The sequence below is a fragment of the Perca flavescens genome, chromosome 8 (assembly GCF_004354835.1).
Source record: "Perca flavescens isolate YP-PL-M2 chromosome 8, PFLA_1.0, whole genome shotgun sequence".
In the NCBI taxonomy this organism is placed as follows: domain Eukaryota; kingdom Metazoa; phylum Chordata; class Actinopteri; order Perciformes; family Percidae; genus Perca; species Perca flavescens.
In genome coordinates this window covers 24,295,045-24,314,349 of record NC_041338.1, presented here as the reverse complement: position 1 = coordinate 24,314,349, position 19,305 = coordinate 24,295,045, and the positions used below count along the sequence as shown (strand labels likewise).

Below are 19,305 nucleotides of genomic sequence, written 5' to 3'. Positions count from 1 at the left end.
AACACAACACATACAAAAAGCTATGCAAATAAATACATACACCCTTTGTTGACAAGAAAGAGAGACTGCAATTTTTTGTTCCATTATTAAAACACAACTGCTAAATTGATTTGGAAAGTAACAAAGTTTATGTTCTTCAAAGAATACTGGCAGTCATCCAGAGAAAGAGATGAGTATGTTTGGACTGGCCCCAGCCCTGCGCGTGCTGCCTTCACTCAGACAATGGGATGTAGATGTGGAAGTGGGCCTGGGCCAGATGAGGAAAACGAGATAGCAAGGGTGGGATGAGGGGTGGAGGTGCACTAAGCACAGACTGGTAGGCTGTTATGGGACCCTGTGGCGGAAGGGCATTGTTCAGCAGAGGAAAAACACAACAACAATAAAAAACAACTCTTCCTGAATCTTTTAATATGATTATGTAGAGAACAATTGAGTGGGTGGGATCCGCTACTTTGAGGATATTGAAAGAAGCCTCTCCTTTGAGACTTGGAATGATCCTTTCACACCTTACTTTGGAACACGAGCAGGAAAATAAAACAATGCAAGTTGGTGAGCAAGAAGCATATTGATCAAGAACAGCGTGTCCATTGAGAGAGATTACAATGGCCTTTGGCCTGTGACACATTAAGCAATGAACCAAAGGTTAATGAGGGGAAAATTGAATGATAATAGATCTATTTTTTCAAAGATACAGCATATTACGCATTACGCTTTGGTATAATGCAAAGTCAATCAGTATGAACTCAAATTCAATATAAAATTGACTCATAACAGGTAATTATTCGGTACTGCAGAAGGTAGGAAAATGTCTTTAATGCTAATATAAAGCACAGAAAAACAAGATATGCATAGATAATATCCAATCATAAATCCATCCACAGAAACAACAGAAAGTACAACCTTGTGTTTATGAGAGTGTAACAGAAAGAGAAGTAAGTTGGGTGTGTGCATGTGTGTGTATAATTGTATGCTGGCCACATGATGTCTAGTTCTGTGTCTGACTTTTTCAGCGGATGCTCGGCTGTAGATTACACTAACCCTAAGGTCATGCACCTGATATACCTTTGAATCCCGCTGTTTGCTGGAGTGCAGAATCTTCTCAGGGGAAAGACACGTCCACAGATAAGAGTCTGGTGTGATGTTGCGCATCTTGGCCCTCAAGGCCTAGACATTGGTTTTCTCTTCATCTTCTTTTCACATTTTTGCAGCTTTCCATTGATTTAGTAAGCGAGGGTTGTAAAAGCTGGTGTGCTGTTGCCTGTATACAGACAGTTGGGGATATAAACATTGGAGACAAGTCCACATTTTATCATCGTATGTCAATGTAGACACACTCTACCGGTTATCCCCTTCACATACGCAATGTATCAGAATTCTATTAAGATCCTTAAACCAAGTATACACAGCTAAGGCTTTTACAACAGTAATTATCACATGATAAGATGTTGGCAACACACTGAAAAAATAACTTCTCTTACAGTACATGTTTTTGGTCGTTTGTGGAAACAATACTCAAGGGCATTAGTTTTGTTCTTGATTAATATTATAAAGACAAAACAGTGAAAATTGAGTTTACAAGACCATGAGTGTGATTTAAATTCCCTTGAACAACAACTATGTTCAGGTCACTGTTGTGCATAGTGATCTAGTTGTTTTATAAATTAGTGTTTGGGCTGAGTGTTTTAGACCACGGCAGAGGGGAACCCTTAGGACTTCAGAGAAGGCCCAGCGTATCAGCAGATTAAATATAAGCCAAATAAGGTAAGCTCCCTGATTTTATTTTAACCATGCTTGTTGTGCAGCGTGTTACAGCTGTTCACATCTTTAAAAAATACCCCAAAACATTATGACTTTACGACGTTGAAGGCCCAGTGCCAGACCCCATGGTTCGCTACTGGACCAGGGTAATAACTTATATAGTCATGCATTTCTCAGCCAACGTACATATTTTTTGGAAATATATTCATGTATTATTTACATATTTGTATTTGATTAAACTACAAGTTGCTGTAATTTTGCAATACTAAGTGGGTCATATGTTACTACCTTTCGTCATTTTTGTTTAATTCAAAACTCCCGGGAAATGGGCTTTTTGAAAAAACAAAGTTGGATATTAATATCTAAATATTAGGGCTGGGCGATATGACAATATACATCGTCAAAACAATATAGAAATCTTTCTCATACATATATTTCTGTATGGTTTCTATTGCAATGATGAAAAATCAGCGGCCGAACTGCCTTACAGCATTATTTACATCATTTGGACACTTTACGTTATGATGCTGACACGTGGGAGCGAAGTTGGAGTGAACCATAGAGGTGCTGTTTTGCTAACATGAAGTATGGAATATAGAAAAAAGGGCTTTTGCCATGTGGTTATTTTATATCAATTATTTATTTATTGAATTACCAGAAGAAAATGCTATATCATGATATACATCATTATCAAGATTAAATTACCTACAGTATATATAGAATATAATAATATATATAATAATATAGGATAGAAGGCCATATAGCCCAGCCCTACTTCAATGCTTTGTTGTTTTTTACAAAAAATGCCCCAAAACACCTAAACTAGCAGGTCACAGACCTGCTAGTTTGACATGCTAGTGTACCGACATATAGGTCACAGACAACACGATTACCCCAGCCTTAGTCTCCTAACACTCGCCTATTATTCTTCTATTCTTTAACATAATATCTGACAAACTCTTATAAGTTGTATAGCTGTAAACATTAGAGCTGTCAATCTTCCTCAATAATACCATTCGAATTCCATTTGATTTTTTTTTTTATATTCGAATAATATTCGAATATTGAATGCTCAATTGCAGCCTGTTAAATAATATATAATATGTACTACACTACTACACTTGAGGGGACCTGCACGCAACTTTGTTTACATTCATTTTCCACAACAAGCACACAGCGACAAACACAAATCAACAGAGAACTGTAATGAAACATTATCTAACAAGTGTAGTGAAGCGGCATTGTTGTAAAGGCTAACGGTGCTCAGTTAGCACAATGACATCATGTTATAAAGTACAGCCGAAACGATTTGTCATAAACTAGGTAAGTAACAAACGATGCTAACTGCAGTAATAACCAAGCCAAACGGTGCTGTCACTACTATTTTAATGATTTAAAAGCAACCTGCTTCTTGCAGATTGTCACGTTACTGAGAATACAGCTGTTTGAAGGTAATATATGAAGTCAAAGCTAACGCTGACAGCTGTAGGGCAGCTAACATTAACTTTAGCTTTCTACATGAACCAACTATGCTAACGTTACTATACCTCGCGACGCAGTTAGAAAACAAGAACGAGCTAACTAATGTTAACGTAAGCACTTTGGCTCGGTGGATGTCGATTTTAAAGTCATGTTAAAACTATTTCCCGTCCTTCGTTACAATTTCCAGCCGCAGCCTGTCACTCCCCCTTGTACTAAGTAAACTCGGTATGCAACGTTAGCTCTGTAATGTTGTACTAACGTACGGTATGTAACGTTAGCTTAGACCTCACAATGCCTTGTGTTTCTCACTCCTGCTAAGTTATTGTTCATAAGACGTGACATGAGTGACACATGTGGGTAGGCCAAGGCAAGAAGAGGGAGATTAGCTAACGTTTCAGTAACATTTGAATAGTAATTTCTGCATTCGAATAGTATTGCTTTTTTTACTATTCAAATTATATTCAAATTTCGGTATTTGTTGCAACAGCCCTAGTAAACATTGGGTGGATAAAAAGTCAATGATCAAATCATGCCACAATAACAGGTCAATAATGGACTTCAGTCACATTAAGATACTGCCATTTAAGTACATTAATCACTATCTTATTGCAATGTAGAATGAAATAGAATTGTGTAAATTTCAAATAATAGTAGCAGAAATGCAGCCTCCAAAATTGTTCTGTTTGACAATTTAAGTGAAAGACGGAAAAACTGAGAACCCAGTGTGCAAAGAAACCTTCTCACTTCTAAAGAAAAAAGCCTGAACCCACAGACCTCTTTCTTAAAGGTAAACACTTATTACTTCAGGGGTGCCTGAGGGGCTGGGAGCCCCTCACTTCACCAGGCTGTAAATGTCATCTTCTCTTTGACACATTAGTGACAAATGAGTCAAAGCTCCAGTGGCATAGAGATGCTTTGCCCTTCCTTTCTCTGGTCCAGGCAACTAGCTGGCTAAAATCAAAAGCAGCGTTTAGAGTACTGACGTATTTATTACAAGTAAAGTAATTTTATAAGTAAGTTTATTAGTCTACTCCTCAAAATTGTAGCCTGGTTATTAAAGAGTGTGTTGTGTAAAATAATAAAATAAGTTTGTTATTGTTTTTTCCCTTTTTTAATGAGGTTGCTTACTTAAAGCATCATTGTTATTTTAAAGCACCATTTTAAGATATAAAACCTATGGTCATTTATGACATGTAGTAAATAAATTTAGAATAGATTTTGTATAATCTGTATGAACTATGTATATTTATGTTGACATAAACTGACACAACAATACAGTACTGCTTTAGAATATTTCAAGTTATTTCCATTAAAAAAAAAACAATGCAAATTTCCTTATTCTCTTTCAGGCTTCCATATCCCTCTCTCTAAATATATCTATTAATGACTGTATTGGTAACGTTTTATTGTTAGAACTAAAAATAACTTTGGTAGATCCTGCTCATTATTAAAGAGCACACTAATCTCTAAGGCTTTTTTCTCTCTCTCTGTCTCTCTCTCTCTGTCTCTCTTTCTCTCTCTCTTTGACTAACATTAGGTTGCCTTCTGGAAGTTCTGACCTGGGCCAGACAGCAAGGCTTCAGAACTGGCAACTGTCTCTCCACGCCATTAATCAGGCACACAGAGGACTGTCTTCCATCCAGATGGGGAGCCTCTCTCCAACCAGAGAAAAATAAGCAGGCTAATTAATTCCTATTGTTAAAGACAGAGGGAGATTAGATGGAGAGAAATTGAGAGGGGACAAGGAGAGAGAGTGGAGTCACCTTTAACAAAGCCCTGAATTCACAATATATTCTCCCTGCATGGTCACCGTTTCTTCTGCAAAATATATCTATGACTTGAAATGCTATATGACTGAATGACGAGGACAGAGCGACATCACAGTTAGAGGTTAATGAATGATAAGGAGCCTGGAGCACTCTGGGACACAGTGTGGCAGTGATTAGACGGGCCCAATAGGATGCAATCAAACTCTAAGTCCACTTTACAAGGATGGGTGAGATAAATTATTATAATTCCCACTGGTTATATTACTATGTAGCTACTCTAAATACCTAGCTACACACTGATAGCTAAAGACAAATGTTTAAGACCATTAGCTACTAATATAGGGCATATCAGTCGTTGATGTGGCAACAAAATGGTTAAATTATGGATATTGCGCACATCCAACCCCAATACAGTTTTGAGTTGCTCCACTGCCACGACCACATACACAACAGGGTAATGAATGAGCAGATAGCAAAATTACTAAAAGAGTAAAGTAAAGAAATTGGATTTCTATCAACATTATTATTATTATTATTATTATTATTATTATTATTATTATTATTATATTGTCATCAGCATCTGTTCCAGCAGCAGCAGTGAGCTGTTTTCTGGGAACAGTTCTGATAAAACCCACTGTACGCTACCTGCCCAGCACCAATAAGCTAGTAGCAAACAAAGCATAGCATAGCAATTAGCTGGTGAACACGGTGGAGCATGTAGCAGCCAGATATTTCCATCAAGAGTTAGTGTAGACCAAAAACAGAGCTGAAACGAGAATGAATATATAACCATATATACGGTAAAGAGGGACGCGTCCTCACTTCCTCCCACTGTACAAAAATGAAGCCAAAAAAAACAGGTTACGGGCTCTGCCATCTTGTAATTTTGGAGACAGAGTCTGCAAAATTAGGGATCGGGCGGTGGAGATGTTTTGGCTTCACTTTTGGTGGAGCTGTCAAGCCATCCATCTTTGCATACAATCCAAGACAGAAACACAACTTCAAATAAATGCTCATGCTGCTCCAGGGGCCCGTTTCAGGAAGGAGGTTTAACAAACTCTAAGTCTCACCCTGATCTCTGAGTTGATTTACCCGGAGATGTGAAACTCTGAGTTTTTGGTTCCAGAACAGCTGATTGGAGTTGGTTCAATCAACTCAGAGTTGGTTCACTCAGAGTTAAGCGCATGCACCACCACTATAAAAAGGCAGCATGAATGGAGCCACGATACTACGATTCACCATGGTAACATCCACAAACAAACTGGTCGGCGGAAATACTCATGCGCACATACAGTGAGGTTGAACATATATTTCGTTAAAAAAGCAACACAGCGGCTGCTGCACGAGAGATCATTTGCACGGGAGAAAATTGCTGCTAGAGTAAATGCGTAAGTTTGAATATAGTGTATTAATATCATATTTAATCATAAGTATCATATTACTGGTGAAATGATATTGGAGCTATAATCTATTTCATTTAGGTCCAATCCTGTGGGAGAAAAAGTACTAGGCCTACTACTCCCATTCTGAGGCTGCAGCACCATCATTAACAGAATATAATTCATAATCTTTTATTTCAAAGGGTTAACATCATTCACCTGCAATGCTGTGGAACTCCTTTTTAATGGCTCTTACTGGTTTGTGTCCAGGGAACACTACAAAAACGTTTAAAACACGTTTCAGAGCAAGTCACATTCTTCTGACGGCGCTTTGCTATACAGTGGCCTTACTAATATGCTCCGCATCACCATGTAAAGAAAACTGCCGTTTGCAAAAAAATGTAATACGTCACAAAGAATCGGCTGGGATGTAAGAGCATGTCCACGATGGGTGATGTTAGTGATATGAGGACGGATGAGGTTATGTAGGCTACATAACTGATAGACTGGGAAGAAAAACAATACTGCTCAAATAGGTAGACTAGTATCTGGAAATGAAAACGTGTCTATAGTCAGGGCCTCGATATCATCTCCCGAAGTATGTTTAACTCCCTGTGAAGTAATACAGCTTCTTCATCAACGGGATCGTCGACAAAAGGAAATGCCATGTTTTGAGGGGAAAAAAAACGTTTTATAGTCTGCCTAACACGGTTAATAAACCAACCCTGTTTTTTGTATTCATACAGATAACAAACAGTTACTGACTGATACTGACTGAATGAATGAATGAATGAGGTAATGAAAGAGCGCTGTGTCAGAGGGAGGAGACAGAGAAACTCGAGGTTTACTCAATAAAACCTGCTCGCAACCAGGTTAGGTTCACAGGCTCAGTTACCATAGTAACTGACTCTGAGGTTAAGTTCCCTCTCTTTCTGAAACGGGCTGGAGTCACCCCTCTCTCTCTCAGGTTTGATTAACCTCCAGTTCTGAAACAGAAAACCCAGAGTTTCCCTCATCTCAGGGTTAACAATCTCAGAGTTTTCACTAAACCTGCTTTCTGGAACGGGCCCCAGAGTACTACGTACTACGAAGCAAGATTTGGAGTTAACGAGGTAACTTCAAGTTCAACCCAGGGTTTAGTGTATCACAACGGTGGATCACTGGTTACCAGGTTAAATTGCCATGGTAACTTATGCTGAACACCTAACCTGCTCTGGAGCAGGTTATGTTGGAGATTAGAGATCAACCGGTGTAAAAGCACCGCCTACTGACCAATCAATACTCGGATTGATAACGGTGTCACCGTTCTTAGAAGACTGTTCTCGTGGAGCTCGGTGCGTGGAGATAGAGAGGTGCGCTCATAAAAGTTAAAACATTTAGAGAGTGATACGTTAGCCGGTAAGGGACATACGGGCTATACTTCTCCGCCTTTCGCGTTTTCGACTCACAGCTACTGGTAATGAATATTGTCGCTTCCGGGCCGCAGCAAGTTTGAAGAAGGAAACATGGAGGACCACACGTATTCAAAATCCAAATTTCAGCAACAGGAGTCTTCTTCTTCGCCCAGAAAAAGAAAACTGATATTGAAAAGAGCAAGAGACTGGAAAAAGAGTGAACATTGGAGCTGCTTTGGAGGCACACACCAAATCCCAACTAGTTAATTATCCTCCGGACCGCTGCAGTCACCTTTTCTTTCTCTCTCCTTTCCGTTGGGTGGCGCGCGTGCCCACTCGTGGTGTCCGCGCCACTCTCCGACATGAACTTGTGGATGTATTAAGAGAACGCGTGAACTCCAACAATGACGGCCGATAGACGGCCTTTTGTACACCTTCGCTTTTTGAAGCGTGAAGGCTACCGTAGTTGCAATACTGCATGGCGAGAGAGAGTTGATTGCGATATATGATCTCAACACTAGATGGGAGTAATTCTTACACAATGTAGCTTTAAGCCGTGTGTTGCACATGCGCACATCGGTTTGAATTATGTTTTAATATTTTTTATTGGCTCTCACAATCGCTTACCACTGCCAGGGTTGCAACTGAAATAATAGGCTAAAGCAACCACAGTTTATGGAAAGCACAAGTGTAATTATGGTCAGATCTTGTGCCTGACTGATGGGGAAGTGATATTGATAAGCGTTGTGATTACGCATTTTCAGCTTTTTTTTTTTCTTTCAGCTTTCCTTCCTAATTTAGGAAGCAACAACTGTATTGCGTTTTGCATGTAAAACCATGTCTGTATTCTTCATATTTATGTATAATTATAGTTTGCTCTTCTAATGTAAAATAGGCAGCTCTGGTAGATGTTTGCGATTGGTCACGCTGTGCAAACACCGCCTCTTTTATGTTAACGGCGCTGGATTGGGAAAACCTGGGTTGATTGAAATAGTTGTGAACCAGCGTCGTGACACAGCTTATGCGGGACCGCGGTTGTTAGGTTATGCCAGGTAACTGAAAGAAATCCAGGGCATGTTGATCTTGATTCAGAGTACAGGCCTCTGGTCTTGTGGACGTGTAAATAAGCAGCTGTTTGCAAACTTCACGAGTTTGGCACACCAACCTAATCTGCCAGTCACAATACCATCTAAAACTAAGTAGCGAACTGTGTGTGTCACAGGTATTAGACACACACTGTGTTTGTGTTCTTAGTTTCGTTGCGTTTCCAGATGGCTCTGTTTACATGGTGAAACTTATAAATGGTTTTATTATCAAATGGGAATTACAGAGAGCAGTACCTGTGGAAAAAATGAGGAGGCAGGTTGAACTGTGAAATGAATTATGTTAATATAAGTAAATGAAAGAAACACACAGATGTATGAGGGAAATATTCTTGTTTGCCATGAAAAGTTAAATTTAGGGTTTTAAACATTTCTTTTCAGAGTTATCATGATGTGAAAAGTTGTTAACACCACAATGAAAAAAAAAGATCTAGGAGGCACCTTAAAGTGCCCATATTATGAAAATAACACTTTTTCTGGGATTTGGGGTGTTATGTTGTGTCTCTGGTGCTTGCACACACATACAAACTTTGAAAAAAATCCATCCATGCTGTTTTGAGTGAGATACGGTTTCTGAATGTGTCCTGCCTTCAGTCTCCTGGTGAGCTGTTCAAAATCGCATCACAGTCCGAAATGAGCTGGCTAACCACGACCGTTAGCTCGTAGAGTTAGCGTTAGCATGCTAACGCTAGCATGCTACGTCGTTCTCAATAGCAAAGCACTGCTACAACACACACAAGTTTACCATAATCTACAAAAGAACTACTTACATGTGCGCCCTCATTTAGAAGTCTCCCAGCTAATCCTGCCTTGTAACTGACCAAAGTTGGAGAAACAGGCTTTCTTCTACTGTCTTTAGAGTTAGCTAGCTGACATGCTCTACATCTGAGCTACTGCGCATGTGCGAGTGCAATCAAAGATAGTACAGAAGAAGAAGATGAAAAGAGCTCCCACTCTGTAGCTAAAACAGAAACCAGGTGAAAAGAGGATCTGCAGCAGTGAGAGAGAGCTGTGCAGTACAACAAAAATATGGTGTTTTTTGAAAATTAAACCATGTAAACCTATTCTGGTACAACCTTAAAATACAGTTATGAACCTGAAAATGAGCATAATATGGGCGCTTTAAAGAACTTAATTGTGTAGCTTTGCAGAAAAGCAAAGGCCAGATGAACTGGGTTTTGTTGTTAAACAAAATGTCTTGGTGAATTCTCGTTCCTATCATCTGGGGCAAACACACTGCAGTATCAAACAGTGGATAATGATGGAGTTCTCCAGAGAACTTGCTCAATTATCTCCTCTACCCTGAAGCATCAACTGGCATCTGAAAATATGACACACATTTTATTTAATGTGCTTTGGTGACACAGCATGCTAGTGTTTTGTGCTGATCCATGTGAGCACCAACAACTGCTTAAGGGTGCACACATGCTTGTTTAAAAAAAAAAAAAAAATAAAAAAATATATATATATATATATATATATATATATATATATATTACATCAGTCAGCTGTTTGTGAGACAGCATCTTTTGATATTTTAAACATTCAAGTAAACTAGAGGGACAAAATTTGTACCATTTGTAGACGATTTTTTTATTTTTATTTTTTAGAAATATCGATTACTACACTACATTAATACACATCCACAAAATATCCAACTTCACTCTCAGTCATGTTACAGTGCCCTCACAACTGTCCCCATACAATAACAGTGAGCAGAAACTAAAATTAATCTGATATCTTTCTCACCTTCAGTAAATAAGGTGAGATTAATTATCACTGTATGATTTAAAAGGGACATGGTCATTATTAAAACAATTATCTTTTACAGAGCTATATTTCTGTCGGTCTCCAACCACAACTAACAGCGGAAGCTTTATCATTGCATTGCGTCACAATTACTGCCAGACCAAATCAGGTCCTGAAATACAAAATTCAAAATCACTGTTTTTGGTTGCTGTGTACGCCTGTTATTTGACAGTACTGTTCAGTAAACTGTGGGAATTATAATTTGTTTATTTGCATAAATATCTCTCTTGGATTGAGTATGTTCATTAACTAAAACTAACTGGCCTAATGGCCTGTTTTATGCATGCAGCGATTGTGTATGGGCCAGGGACACTTGCTCTCGTTCTTGTGCAGACATTGTCCCTCATGAACCTGCGAGCATGCTCCTCAACCCCGTGTGAGGCTGTGAAGGAATCTATTATTTTTTCAATCCTGAGGGAAGGAGAAAGGTCTCCAGCATCATTATTTTCCTTCAAAATGTAACTGACTTTACTGCACACCCTAATTTGCTTGCCGTAATTATAGGTCATGCTCCCCTTTTGTAATTTATAAAACCTTTTGTTCTTATCAATAATGAATGGGCTTTAGCAAATCATGGTGTTATAATATTTTGATATTATGAAAATGCTAATGCGTCAGGGACCTTAAGCCTTATCGGCCAGGTCCGATGCTCTATTAAACAGCCGGCAGAAGAAGTTAGACGCAAATTGCTTATGTTAATGCCCCAGTTGTACCCAGACAGCATGAGGAGTCTGCAATTAATTTCATCCAGGCGGTGGATGGACAGGCAAATTTATTTCCCTTCCACAGGATGGGGGCTCCCCCTCCTTTCTCTCAGGTCTCTATGCATAGAATTGGAAAGGCTGTGAGATCAAGAGATAGAGGGGAGAAGTGAAAGTGCGAGAGGAGCGGTAACTTAGGAGCAATCTGTGACCTAATTGAACAGTGGCAAAAAGGGAGGGCAGCGTGATGGAGACAAGAGGCGAAATCTTCATTCATTCCGCTGACAAGTGTTTTCACAACTTAAACCTGTTTTATTAATTATGTTTGACATTTCCCTAATTACTTTCATTTACATCACATCAGCTCCTAGCAGACGATTAGACTGCATATCAATTGGGTGCAGTGTTAGAGCACAGGGAAAGGAGTGGATACTGACTGAGTTATAAAGTGTTATTTCGCTAGTAGTCTGATAGGATACGATCTCACATACTCAAAGACAATGCTTCTCTGTCAACTTATTGTGTATTTGTAGTGTGTAAATAATGAATATAAAGTTTCCGGCTGTTTGACACTTAAATAGAGTAATGAACATACAAGCCTGCCGGGTCTGCCCACGTTTCTAACAGCAATCTCTGCTGAGAGCAGTACACTTTGATGTCTTGTAGAGCACGGCCTATAAACCCTTGATTAATTGACACCACTGTTGCTACTTATATGACCCCCTACCTTCCAAATGCCATACCGTGACAGAAACACACACAAAGTATGCTATTTTTATACTTCCCTAAGATAAAAAAGCATCCTCTCACAGGAATATGCAGAGGGAGAGAGCTTAGGTATAGTAACTCTGGCCTCACTGCTCATCTTGTTAAAACCCCTCATTGGGGCTCTCACAGGACCCTTCAACTGGAAACCCCACACCTTCTCCTTCACAGTCCTCTTATTTGTAATCGCATGCTCCCCCATGCGATTGCCACAGCTGGGATGGCAGCATTTTTGATAGGGAGTTTTCCTCAATAGGTTGTGGGACACTAACTAGACTGCCAACAAGCTAAACTAGAGCTTCTTCATATATTAACCTGCACAAAAATTAAAAGGTTACAATGCATTATCAAATATGGTTAAATGTCATAAGTAATACATTACTTATTTTCAATCAATTGTTTAATCTATGAAATATAAAAAAATGGAAGACGAAAGAAATGCCACAACTTCCCAGAGTCCGAGGTGATACCTTCAGTATCAACTAATCGATTAATGAACTAAATTGTTTCAGTTTTAAATAAAGAATCAAGTAAGATTCCATTTGGATGACACTTTTTTGCATTCTTTGTGAGGTTGTTTAAGGAAAATGAAAGATTGCTAAATGCACCTTTAACCTTCAATCTGTCTGCTTGAAGTAATGCAGTGTAGGAGTGTCTGTTTAATCCAAATAACAGTGATTCTTTCCAGTTTAAATACATAATAGAAATAGATGAGGATGACCCTTAAACATTTATACCTCAATTCTCCATTTTAATTTATAGCCCACCCTCCAGGCACATATTATTCAAACAGTAATATAAAAAAGAACGATACATCAAAAAGTGTTACCTTTCACTTTTACTTTTATTCATAGTCATGCATATTATATGTAGGCTAGGCTTGACTGCTGCCCGTCTTATAACAATTATACATTAAGTAAGTAGCAGATTGATGGATTGATAGATAAATATAATAATATTCCGCATTCAATATACTTAAATTTTAATGACCTTTTCAACACCCCTACTTTTCACTTACATGTTTAGATAATGCACTTTATGCAAATTGTAGAATTCTATAAATTTTAGATTTGTCTCTATTCATCTTTTTCTGTCTGTGAGAGATGTTCATTGTGAAATGTGATTAGAATCAAGTTTAAGAGTAACAGCTGCGTGCATGCAGTCCCCGCTTTGCACGCACGCACACACACACACACACACACACACACACACACACACACACACACACACACACAATACAGAATAATACTTCCTTATGTGTATGCATTATCAATACTATTGACATCAACCCCTGCTCAGGGATGCATTAGAAAATAGATGCAGGCTAATCATCTTGTATAATGTATTGATGTGTAATGTTCTTGTTACTAAAAATCATTAACAATCCACTCATGTGATGTAATACTAACACACTGTTTGCTTTAGCTACAGGGGGTTAGGTAAACAATTTTTTTTTTTTTCATTTTGTCATCACCAGTTTCAGTCCTGTATGTTTGGTAATCGGCATTGGTAAGTCAGAAGACATCAGCTTGACTCTATTAATTACCACCTGATCCTTTCTTCCTGGATAATTAGGTACCCATTAGTTCTAATCAAGTAGTTACTTAATTATTGCAGTAATTAGTCTAATGGTCTAGCAAATTGAAGCTTTATCACTTTCAGATACTTAATGTTCTTGGCAGAGTACATCACAAGTGTCAAGGCTTGGGCTTCAGCAATCTAGCAGTAGAAAACAAAGTTTATAACATGGAATACATGATATTGGTCCATACATGTTTTGATATGCAATAATACCCAATTTCATGTATTTCATAGCTTTCCAAGTTAATGCTCTGAGCTGACACCTAAATCCCTTCATCTAGTGACAAACATGACGTTTAAAAAACACAAAAATATTTTTATTTTAGCACGACAAAACATCTTTTAGTAGCGCAGACAGGCATGGCTGGATTGTGTTGTTATATATACACTTGCATTAACCTGCGTGCACAAGGCAAGATACCTTTGGCATTACTGAAAGAGGGCAATGTAAGCCGCAAGGCTAATCTACCAACAGTTTTTTTTAAGAATGCATGGTATTCATTTTTCTTTATGGGTTATTTCAATGTCCCGTAACCAGACATCAGACGCCAAATGCATGCTTAAGGGGGGTGAAAGCAATGCTCCAACATTGGGACTCAGCCGGGCCACCGAGGGGAAAGTGAATGGGTTGTCTTCAAACTGCAATAAATTGGGCCTGGCTTGTCTGTCATCACCTTCCAATTAGCTGCACTTTATTGAGTCTGCCAGAGATGGAGGAGGTTGGCAGGTGAAGAGAGGTGTCTGAAAGGTGCCTGCGCCAGTACACCAAAATCAGACAGAGCTCACTTGTGACCCAGACATCCTTCCCCACCTTGACCAATAGACCTTACAGGTAAGACAAAATACAAGCCAACCTATGGCAATATGCAGTAGAGAAAAAACAAGCATGAAACATGTCTAGGCCCCACATTTATAATGATATAAAACTATAGATTATTTTTAAATAATCAAGACAGGATGCAACATATGCATGTATATCCCTTTAAGACGGAGTGCAACGTTGTGTGCTTCTCCATGATAAGCCAGATGCGATGGGAGCACGTTTTACGTGATATCATCGTTTTCAAGACACATAACCAATGAAATGCATCATGATTTGCTGAAATACAATGGGGAAGGTGAGATGTATTATGGGAAATGTTTTTTCAGCGCTCTTAGCCCTCACAAAAGTTTTTTGAAGTAGCGCTTTAGACATGGGCTGATGACCTGAGTGAAGGGGAGTGACATCAATGCAGACTACAGCAGTTACTTGGATGAATGACAAGGACTTAGAGGATTCAGACCAGGTTGTGACATGCTTGCTGACATTTTCAATTATTTCAGTTTTTTTCTTTTAAATGTTAATGAACATTAGGGCAAAGGAAATACTTTACAATAAAAGCCAAAGGTTTAACATCTCAAATAAGTTTCATTTTATGTTTCTATCTGCTTCAGAGGCTGAGAAATAAAGGTTTTAGTTCAGTTAGTTTAGTTTTTTAGAAAGTCTTAGGAGTTTTAGAAGGTTGTTTTCAAACCATGCTTTGGTTTTAGAATGCTTTTTTTTTACCTCAAAATCAAAATGTTTGCAATAGAGCTCAAATATGGCTGACATATACACTCGGTTGCCAGCAGTCTAATACCACAGTCCTACAATAGATATTTATGAAGGTTATAATGGAGTGTTTTTAATAGAAGTGTTGATTCAACATATAGTCATTTTGGAGGATGTAGTTTGTGATGCTTTTGAACTGTACTGCATTATACAGAGAGATGTTTGTTATTTAGCTTAAACTCATTTATATAAATGGGGTGGACAAAATAATAGAAACACCATCAGAATAACAATACAATTCAACAGCATCACAAACTGCATCCTCCAAAATGAACATGAAGTTGAATCAACATGTGTACGCCTGTTATTTGACATAAACTGAACATTATAATCTTCATGAAGTTGGGATTTATTGCAGGACAAAACAAACATTTTATGAATTTTTAACAAACAGACAAACTAGCCATCTTTTCCTGACCTATTTATCACTAAAATGCTGAATGCCCCACAAGATGAATTCACAGAAAAAAGTAAAAAGGCAAAACTCTGCAGTGCTCCTTGCCATATGACAGGAGTGTGTGAAAACTGACACACAAGAGTTTTCAAATTGGGGCCCGGGGAGCCGAAGCATAAAATAACTTCAATCTCAGCAGCTCTCCAAGGAATAGAGCAGAAGTGCCACCAACAACAACACAACAACAGAGAGGAAGGAAGGGGTGAAGGTAGGAGTTATTAGAGGATAAAACATGCCTCTCCATCTCACTCCCTCTCTCTCAGGAACCCCAAGGATGATCAATGGACTTAGTCAGAAGGATATTCAAGCAGAAAATTGCTGCCTTTTTGCTTTTCTTTGAAGTATTTCCAGAATACATACCGAAGCCCCTGTCCACCAAGGTTGAAAATAACAGCACAAGTGCAGTCTCTACCAGTAATCCTGGAAAAGGGAGAAAAGGGTGGGGGAGGGTGTTGACGCGGGCACCGAATGTTAAAGGACGCAGGCAGGGCCTAGATTGAAACTTTGCAGGTATAAAATTGAAGGCAGCCAGCTGAACAGACACAGTCAAAGTATGGCTATTTTTCAAAAGGGAACGCCAATGACCAACATGGAAACTTAAAAAATAAATTAAAAAGAAGCAGTCTCAGGGCCAAGACATAGGGCAAAGCTACGCAGATATGGTTGCATGATTTATTGCATCCAGTTCACATCCATTTACTTTAAATATCCAGTTAACTTTACTGTAAAAATGTTTCCTTTACCAGTAAATCACAGCTTGTGTATTTTACAAAAAATCCCAAGAAAAATGGTGAGACTGAAACTATATTTTATCAATTTCTGAACAGTAGTGGTTGCTCTCTATTATATAATAAGCAGCAGATGTTTAGGATCATAGTGATGGTAAAGGTTTTCTAAATGAATGAATGAGCCAAAGTTCACCAGTGAGAGGCTGAACTCAATCACTGGATAGTAAGGACCTCCGCGGCCCCTGGGGGCCCCAGTGGCACTGTGCAGATGACAGCAAAGGCATGTGGCACACTCATGGCATTATGGATAGGACACAGCGATGGGGGACCAGACTCCTCAGCTCCCTGCTGTGCGGTGTGATGGCCTCATCTGTTTTCCCATCGCTACTCTAATACATCTGCAGCACATTCCCTCCTAATTAAGATTCCTCTGTTCTATTTGTCATAGGATGGAGAGGATTTCACAGAGGGTAGTTTAGCCACAGTTTTTGGATTAATTGCTGGGTAAATCACCACACATAAGAATGCTCAGTGAGCCTGAGCAAGAAAACCAGTGACAATAAGTATTTCTTTCTCTGTTATTTTTACAGATAAGCCTCCATAGGGAATTGGATCTTGAGACTATTTGTCACAGCCTGTATCTCACTTATATTATTAATGCTTAATAGAGTGCAGTCCTTGTTTAAATGAAAGGTTGTTTAAAATTGAGGATGTATTTGTCCAGATAAACACAAATGCAGTTCTGTTTTAAGTCCCATTTATGTTGTATATGGATTTCAGAGATAGTGGCTTTATTGTTTGTGAATGCAGTTCCTTTCACACTTCTGAGCATTTAAACTAGTGCTGTCAAACGGTTAAAATATTTAACGCCGTTAATAATGCGTTTAACTGACAGCACTAATTTAAACAGGAACTGCAAACACAAAACAACGTCTTTGGTTAGTCAATGTGATCATAACCCCCAAAAGGTGTATTCAAAAACAAAGAGACAGCTGCATGACAGTTAGCCAAATGTGCCATGAATCCAGTGTGGCAGGGTGTCTCTAAAATGTGTTTTAAAAAATGCATCTGATGTGCTGAATGTATGAAATATAATGAAATATAATGAATTGCTATTGTATTGCGTTACTTCATTTAGGTAACCAAAAATGTCACTTGTGCTCAAAAAAAATAAATACATCAATCGATAAGCAAGACTGCTGATAAGTACAACAGTTTAAGTGCTATATTATTTGAAATATAATAAAGTATTTTTCTTTATAGTTTTAACATGAACAGCCTTAATATAAGTGCCATACATCTAAATGAACATATAGTGCCATGCACTTTCTTATGTTCTCTCTTTAATGCAGGCAGGCACGCAAACACTCCATTGTACATAAGTCAAAACACTCCAGGTAAATCCTGGAGAATAAAAAAAAAAATCCTTCAGCCATGGTTGCTATCATGTCAGGGGGGGAAGGATTTCTTTGTATGGTTTAATTCAACAATAGCATTTGCGATTGGGGTTTTGGGCATCTCAAGGGCATTCCTGGTGAAATTACTGAGACTCTGCACCATTTATCACAGCCTGACATGTGTCATGTTCCAGATTCTGGTGCAGAGAGGTTACAGCTGAAGACAGCTCTCTCTTTGTTGAGCAGCCATCAAAGACAACATCTCGTATTTATCAAAAAAAGGGAAACCTGACAAGAGGATAGGAACTACAAAAGTGCTGTCATATGTTCTCTAATGCCCTCATATTCAGACATATTTATCTGATAGAATATAGAATAAATCAGAGAACCAGTTATTAGCACCCTGGTTCATTAGTATGTTTACAGTCTGGTAAGATATATACTACATGGTGCACTTTCAGGTCAAAAGATAGATAGAATACAATAAATACATTTTAGATGGAATGTTGGCGCTGTACTCTATACTGAAAAATCTTGAATATAAGACAGGATAAAAAAAAAAAAAAAGATGGCAGGTCCCAAATAATAGGATCCAGTCTGTACAAACATACATTATAAGGGCCAGTCCCACATGGGGAGAAAAATTGGGGGGGAAATGAAATTCCCTGTATAATGCATTTGTCCACAGCGCTGCTTTTATCAGTACAACAACACAGTCATGCATGATATCAGACAGAATCGTCAACTAGTTACACCCCGTTTACATCTTCTGTCTGCCATTGCCTGCACTCCAAACGATTTCTGTGGGGGGAAGGAGATTTGAATATTCCTAATCAATTAGAAGAGACTTCAGGTCTGACCTAGCTAACTTCCACTTTAACCATATGCTAACTTGAATGGGGATAAAATAATTTAATGGTGCGGCTCTCTTTATTCTCTTTCCAAATGTTATTGGACCAAATCAAGTAAATTCTGATAGTGAAACAAGGATTTTCTGTAGGGCCACCGGCCCACCGATGCGACGGCTCACGGTATGCCAGTACACCACTGGAGCAAAGTAAAAACAAACTACAATTTCAGCAACATGCTGCTTTTGTAAACACACAGCTTGACAACAGCATAAGTCCGTCGCCGCCACCCCCCGCCCCCCCGGCAGTGATTGGCTAATCGTAACTTCCCCTGTTGCACTCATTAGATTGAGCGTTTTTTCTATCGAGAAATCGCTGTTTATGCCACAAAGCCAGACAAAATAGTGAACTCTGTGAAGTGGGCGGTTTCATAGGTCTGGAGTCAGGCAACAGTCATGCCACACTCACCACTCTTATCCTTTCAATCAAAATGTTGTTTTCACTCACAGAATTTGTTCTGTTTTGCCATTTTCATTAGTTTGAACT

At 38.7% G+C, this 19,305-nt stretch overlaps 1 long non-coding RNA gene across 1 annotated transcript in view; it reads right to left on the bottom strand.

Annotated features, from left to right (window-relative positions):
* Positions 1-467: 467 nt before the first annotated feature.
* Positions 468-19,305, bottom strand: part of LOC114560316 (uncharacterized) — an 85,742-nt gene continuing 66,904 nt past the window's right edge. The window contains exon 4 of the long non-coding RNA XR_003693173.1: positions 468-1,258. This is a non-coding gene — a long non-coding RNA (uncharacterized LOC114560316). The remainder of the gene's footprint in view (positions 1,259-19,305) is intronic.